The following is a 7,230-nucleotide window of genomic DNA, read 5'->3' as shown; positions in this document are numbered from 1 at the left end:
AACCTACCAACGGATGGGAAAATGTGGGATGCAAATGCAATAAATAGTAAACAAAATAAATAAATAAGATATAAAATATGTACATAGGTTTGTCTGCAGACATTGTTGGATTTTCAGGGTGAAAGTATGCACGTACCACTACTTTGAATACTGCCCCAGGACAACACTGTGCACACATTTTCACCTGCTTTTTGGCATGAAGAAATTTTAAGAGTTAAATTGGATAAACTTGAGCCAAATGTTCAAAAGTATATGGGTAACTAGACAATCCATTCTCCCAGAAATAGGTCAGTGCAGGGCAAAGTAGTGGCTGGGGTCAGCTGGAGTCATTTTGTAACGTAATATAAAGCAGTCAAGATCTAAATCTTTTCAGTGTATTTTAAAACATCAGAATCAGTGATATATAGCCCTGCCATCTCACCTAATAACAGGGCTGGCTTGACAATTAGGCAGGCTAGGTGGCGACCTAGGATGGAAGCTTCTGGGGAGTAAAAAAAAGAGGGGTTGCAATTAAAACCAAAGAATACGCTCTGGCAGCCAAACAAACTCAAAGAATTTTCAGTGCTTGTAGCAGTTTTCAAATAGTTCATTTTACCCAGATAAAACGGCTTTTGGAAATTATCCTCATTATCCCCTCTCGTTCTATAGACTTGTGTGCACATTTTCACACTTAGGGCACAAAATTGTGCACACAGGTTAGGGAATAGTGCCAGTTATGCACCTAAGCTAATTAGGAGCTAATTGGCACTTACAACCAATAATTGCCAACAATTGTTGTTAATTGAAATCAGGCTGAGAAAGCTGACTTGATTTTATGGTACAGAAAAGGAAACTGAATATAGAATACACTAATTGGCTATAACCAGTAAAGCAAACGTTAACAGAATGATAAGCTTTGTGCATCGGACGCTTAGTGTTTTAAAAGTTGGTGAATGTCTGGCAGGGCCATTGTGAAGTGAGATGAATGCAGAGAGCTACCGCGATGGTTAAGACAGCTTCCATGACTGTGATCAGCAGAGAACAGATAGAATCTGCTGTTAGCAATTTACGTTGATGCTAAAAATGAGAATTGGAATTAAAAAAAAAACAAAACAGGCAGCTGCCAGATGTCATGCTCAGTGGCTGAGATTCTGCTGAAGGGTAGAAGAGATCGCAATAGCAGGGAGGTGCTTGTGACAGTTTCGCTCCCGCTGTACAGATATGTTCCCTTGAGAACGCCGACATGGTGAAACGTGGCCCCACATAGGGCATAACATCGGAACGCCGATTTTAAATCACATTATAGCACCATCACTAGGGTTTCAACAGCTGCAGTCCGACAGATACCCAGCACTGGATTCCAACATGCCAAAACAAGATAAGTGCAGCTTTTTCCTGCCATCGTTTAAAAGTTTTAATAAAGCAAACTATATGTCATTAATTTGAATAATAGGCAGGCAGGCACAGTGCGATGATGTTCATGGGTTATTGGGCTGTATGTTGTTACCACATACAATGGTAATTTAGCACCATAACAAACACTGAGCACTGCATATATAAAATAAAAAATACTAAAAGGAGACATAGAATTATTGAAAGAATAATCATACTCTAGTGGTAAGATATTAGTAAAAACAAATATATACAACATGTTATACCAAATCTCACTCTTCACCTCGTTTTCTCATCAAACATATTCTTTTACAAACAAATGCATTTTAACCTTTTCTTAAATCCATGTATTGATGGCAAAAGATGCAAAGTGCTAGGTAATTTGTTCCATAACAATTGGGGCCACGGGTTCATCATAGGCACCTATTTTCATTAACATAAAATTTTTTGTTTTTGCTAAATTCAAACTAGTGCGTTTTCACTCATTAAGCATTGTATAGTGGAGGAGTGGCCTAGTGGTTAGGGTGATGGAGTTTGGTCCTGAGGAACTGAGTTCGATTCCCACTTCAGGCACAGGCAGCTCCTTGTGATTCTGGGCAAGTCACTTAACCCTCCATTGCCCCATGTAAGCCGCATTGAGCCTGCCATGAGTGGGAAAGCGCAGGGTACAAATGCAACAAAAATAAAATAGATACTATTGGAGATTCTACATGGAATGTTGCTACTATTGGAGATTCTACATGGAATGTTGCTATTCCACTAGCAACATTCCATGTAGAAGGCTGCGCAGGCTTCTGTTTCTGTGAGTCTGACGTGGGAAAGTGTGGGGTACAAATGTAAAAAAAAAAAAAAAATACTGCAATATGTAATGAGCAGATACAAACTGATCATCTACAGGAAAAAAAAGAGTTGGACATCAACAGAATTTATCCTATATTCTACATTCAAATCCCTTAATACATTACATAGAGGCTGTAAATAGAGATTAAATAGCATGGCTGACAAGACAGACTCCTTGAAGTCAGAATGAGAAAGTTGACTTGATTTTAGGTACAGAAAAGGAAACTGAATGTAGAATACACTAAAAAGTGTCCATGTGGAAATTTCCAGTGAGAAGTTGGTATGACAGTAAATGAAGTGATTTCAATAGTGGGTTGGGATAGTTAGTGGAAAGAAAAACAATTATCATTTCTTTTGGGGGTAGATAGCTGACAAATAGGAATTTGGAAGAAAAGGTTACACTAAAAAAGAAATACACACACCAGAGAGTTAGGCTTCCCTTGTATATTTGGTAAAGGTAGGCAGTAGGTGTGAAAGGAGAGGATGAGAATACAGAACAGGGACAGCATCTACTTACCTGGGTGATATCCTCCAAAGGATCTTCAACTGGCACCTGATATTCAAGAGAGCACCGGGGAAGAAAATAAACAGCTAAGTGACTGACATATTAAAATTAAAGTGTGCATACTGAGACAGAGAAATACAGGCACAGACACTGAAAGAGACAAGTGGGCTCATTTTCAAAAGAGATGGACGTCCATCTCACAGAAACGGCCAAATCTGTATAATCGAAACCGCATTATGGACGTCTTTCTCAGAAGTCCGTCGGAAGGATGTCCAAATCTCATAATGGACGTCTTTGTAAAACATCCAAATTCTGAATTAGATGTTTCTTTCAAAAATGCCCCTCAAAGATAACATAGAAAAAGAAATAGAAACAGATAGAGAATAGGAGAGAGAATAATAAAACTTATGTGTTATCATGTCCTTTAGAGGCAGCTGAGTGGGAGAACCTGCAAAACAAAAGGGTGAAAAGGAAATTTAAAGTATTGAGTTCGTAGTCAAGTTGAATTGAGTAATTCTGTTGAAATGATCTAAACTAATATCTGAAATACTTACCTGAGTATAAGCCTTTGAATTGTATTTCTGAGTTCTGGAGTTGTGTAGAAGCAAAACTAGAAGTCTGTTGGAAAGCACAAAATTGTATTATTAAATGAATTTAACATTTTAATATTTCTATTTTAATGCATAAAAATAAATCTTAATATTAAATTAACATTACATAAGAACATAAGAATAGTTATACTGGATCAAACCAATGGTCCATCTAGCCTAGTATCTTGCTTCCAAAAGTGACCAATTCAGGTCACAAGTACCTGACAGAATTCCAAATAGTAGCAAGATTCATGCTACTGGTCCCAGGGACAAGCAGTGGCTTTCTCCATGTCTATATCAATAACAAAACTATGGACTTTTCTTCCAGGAACTTGACTAAATCTTTTTTAAACCCAGATACACCAGTCGCTGATATCACATCCTCTGGCAATGAGTTCCAGAGCTTACTATTCATTGAGTGAAAAAATATGTCCTCCTTGAGTGTCCCGTACTAAAAAATCGATTTATGTTTACCCTTTCTATACCACTCAGTATTTTATAGACCTCTATCATATCCCCCCTCTGTCATCTTTTTTCCAAGCTGAAGAGACCTAATCTCTTTAGCCTTTCCTTCCCTACCTCCCCTTAATCATTTTGGTCACATTGGCTGATCTTGAGATTAATTGGGGAAACAAACCGTGACAAAAGTAACACCAATTTTTATACAGTGTAATACCTTGCTGCACAACCAGGGGGTTTACATTTGGCTTCACAGACAGGATTCTCACCTAGTCTACCATCTATAGTGAGAATCCTACCTGATAAATTTTTACAAGAAATTGTAAAGTTTCTTTGTGTGGTAATAACTCTTATTCCTAGGTGGCTGTGATAGTGTGATTTGGCAAGGCAGCATGTATCCTAAGAAAACACACCAGAGGGCAGTGTAAGGTCAAAAAGGAAAACTTTATTACTATTTGCAAGGGGAAATAAACAAGCCTGTTTGCTCATAGGTTCAATACTCTTCATGGAAATCTCTCAAACACAATCTTATTTTCATTAGTCTGCCTCTGGCATGGCTACTCTCTTGCATATACACTGTCTTTATTACTCACAAGCATGGTTCAGCAATCAAAGGATTCTGAGCCTACAAGCAATCTTCTTTCTTACAAGCACTCAACCCTGGAATTCCTTCAAGCATAAGCTTTAGACTTCTTCTTCTCACCCAGCATACAAGTTCTGAGCTAGGGCCACCCTTTTCCCCAGAAACTCTGCCAGGTACTGTATCCTTAGCCAGATCACCTTGTAAGGATCCTTATCCTCAGGGCCTCTCTTGCTCTATACTAACTCAGGGCATTTAACTCCATCCTCACCTGAGCCCCTCTGAGATGGCCAGCTAGCACCACCTGCTGTAAGGAGGCTTAACAGCACCACCAGTGAGGGAGTGGTCTTGGAGACACCTGTCGCTATACCACTCACTCCATAACAGTGGCACTTGATTCTCTCTCCTGGAGACAGTTTTTCTCAGTTCACATGGAAAAAGACTGGTATCCAGCATTGGAAGATTGCATGATTAGTTTAGAAGAAATGATCAGAAGGCAAGATGAAGAACTGAGAAGATCTCAGTATCAGAGACTGTAAAGGACATACTTTAACCCCAGGAGAAGATGAAACACTTCTGCAGAGCAAGAAGAGTACTGGCAATGCAATCAAAGAAGAAAAGAACCATACTGCCACAAATATGAAGAAAACAGAAGAAAGCTTCAATATAAGAATGACCAAAAAGAGGAAAGAAACCCTTGATCTGCTACTGCTGTGGACAACCCAGCCATATTAGCAGATACTGCCAGACTGAGTTGAGAGAAGACTGCTGCTATGAGCAGTATGGAAGATCAGAGAGGTTTAAGAGATTTTGCAGCCCTGAGCACAGAAAGATTACAAGAGTCCAAGCCTGGAAAGACAGCAAAAACCAAGTCCAGAGAGGTGGTACCAGATCATTTATATAGTGGAGAAAATAAAAGAATGCGATGACAAGCTAGAAAGATTTATGTGCAAGAGTAACACAATGAAGAGAACAGTTACTGAAAATAGAAGCAAAATGGGAAACAATGTCTCAGGCAAAGCGATGCAAGGAGAGAATGCGGTGAGTCAGAGTGCTCTGGTGGAGACGCAAGAAAAGGAAAATAAGTCAGATGGAGGACAAGAGTCAACACCAGAGGAGATCCTGTTTAGAATAACTCTTTTTTTAAAACTTTTATTTTTAGCAAGTTTCAAATTATGCAATCACATCTATAATGCAACTGATGAACCAAAGAAATATTTCAGTTCCAACAAAAAATATAGGAAATTTTTTAAAATTACATTCATCCACAATTCTACGTAACAAGACCAAGATATGAAAATTCTTAATAATGGAAAAAGTAAAGAAAAGAACAAATAATAGAACAAACACAAAATTCAGCGAGCAACTTCAGCCAGCCCTAACAATGTTCTCAAAAATTGCTATGAGAAAGCCATGACTCTTTTTTTTTAGCTTTTCCTTCAAAACCACAAATTCTAACAATTGCTTGGGTTCATCAAAGACATTTATTTCTTTCTTTAAAATACTTAGGGCTCTGTTTACTAAGCTGCACTGTAGGCGCCCACACTTTTTAGCGTGCGCTAAAACTTACCACATGCTAACGCTAGAGACACCCATAGGAATATATTACAAGGACTGTAATAGGTGGTAAGCGTTTTGCTGCCCACTGTCCAGGCTTCAGCATTGAATATCCGGTGAGTTTTTGAGCCAGCTAACATGTATTCCCCCCCCCCCCCCACCCCCCCGTTTACTAACACGCAGCAATGCTGGCACAACCCATTCAAAGTAAATGGGCTTTGTCGGCATTAGCGCACAGCAGCCACTAGCACAGTTTAGTAAGCAGAGGAGATAGCCGGCTAAGTCAAAATTCAGCCCTTGACTGCATAAGCCAAACAACTTACAGATAGGAGTGGCCTAGTGGTTAGAGCACTGGTCTTGCAATGCAGAGGTGGCCAGTTCAAATCCCACTACTGCTGCTCCTTGTGATCTTGGGCAAAGTCACTTAACCTTCCATTGCCTCAGGTACCAACTTAGATTGTGAGCCCTCCTAGAACAGAGAAATATCCAGAGTACCTGAGTGTAACTCACCTTGAGCTACTACTGAAAAAGGTGTGAGCAAAATCTAAATTAATGATAAATAAAATAAAGCTATTTATACAGCCCAATTAAAGCAGTTCACTTATGCAGTAAGTGGCTGAACGTCTGCACGTAACCCCACTCTGTCCCTGGAACACCCACAAATTTGGCACTAACCGGTAATTTTCAGCAAAGATTACTGGTTAAGTGTCACTGAAAATGTCCAGTTAGGCATGAACAAGCGATTTAACCAGTCAGCAGCTGTTTCTGGCCACTTAAATCGTTTCGAGTATCAGCCGGAATTGTATTTTCTTCTAAGAAAACTGATTGCAGAAAAGAAAGAAAGGACAGAGAAATTAGGGAAAGAAGGAAACAGGACTCTTCCAAAATACAAAGAAAGTGAAATTAAAAGGAGAAGTAATAAATGAAGAAGCTTTGGGAGTCATTATCTCTATGAACAAATAAAGAGCATAATATTCAAATGCAAACATAATTACTAGATGGAACCGTAAAATATGCAAAGTTATATAAGAGATTACATGTGTAGAATCACTACCACCAGTAATCTACAAGGATTTGCATGGACATATGTAAGATAGCATATTTACTTTTTTTTTTTTTAAGGGCCTCTTTTACTATACCATGTTAGCGATTCCTGGTGCAGCAATGCCAACGAAGCCCATTCATTTTAAATGGGCTTTGTTGGCATAGCCATGCTGGAATTGCTAGCATGGTTTGGTAAAAGAGGCCCATAGTGCTGAGTCAATCTGAAAAGTATATAGAAATATGTATCCTACAACTAGAGGATTGCACAAAGTAGAAAACTATCA

This window comes from Microcaecilia unicolor, chromosome 1 (assembly GCF_901765095.1).
Source record: "Microcaecilia unicolor chromosome 1, aMicUni1.1, whole genome shotgun sequence".
Lineage (NCBI taxonomy): Eukaryota > Metazoa > Chordata > Amphibia > Gymnophiona > Siphonopidae > Microcaecilia > Microcaecilia unicolor.
Note: the sequence above shows the minus strand (reverse complement) of the source record.